This window comes from Bison bison, unplaced genomic scaffold (genome assembly GCF_000754665.1).
Source record: "Bison bison bison isolate TAMUID 2011002044 unplaced genomic scaffold, Bison_UMD1.0 scf7180017853829, whole genome shotgun sequence".
Lineage (NCBI taxonomy): Eukaryota > Metazoa > Chordata > Mammalia > Artiodactyla > Bovidae > Bison > Bison bison.
This window is the reverse complement of record NW_011484402.1, coordinates 4,802-5,228: the sequence shown is the minus strand read 5'-3', so window position 1 is coordinate 5,228 and position 427 is coordinate 4,802. Positions and strand designations below refer to the sequence as shown.

The 427-nt window shown below is 41.7% G+C and overlaps 1 pseudogene; it reads right to left on the bottom strand.

Moving 5' to 3' along the window:
- Positions 1-8: 8 nt before the first annotated feature.
- On the bottom strand, positions 9-415 carry LOC104999835 (annotated as a pseudogene).
- Between the last annotated feature and the right edge of the window lie 12 nt (positions 416-427).

Sequence of the window (427 nt, the reverse complement as noted above, 5' to 3'; positions counted from 1 at the left end):
GCATAATTCCTCTTCAGTTTAGCCAACTGTTCCCCACCTCCGGCTAAACCAGTCAGTTCATAATTGTCAGTTCCTTCATGATAATGTTCAAATACTGGCAATGTCACACCTGCTACATTATCTTTCTTTGCTCTAATCTTCACTTGGGCCTTATTTACATTTTGGATAACTGTGGTGCTGAAGTCCCCTGCTGTGAACTTGGCCTCAGCAAGTGAAAAAGCAACTTCTCTCATCACTTCACCCATCAACATTTTAGTCTCTATTATCTTCTTAAGGATATGTCGAAATCAAAGAGTTAAGGATCAGATTTTTTCTTCAGGAGGTTTCGACCTGTCTGTGCTCCTTTTAACTGAGCCTTCATGATGGTCTGTGCCCTTCGTGAGGGAAAGATTTCAATTCGGTCTTTGCCCGACATTCTGACGATGAT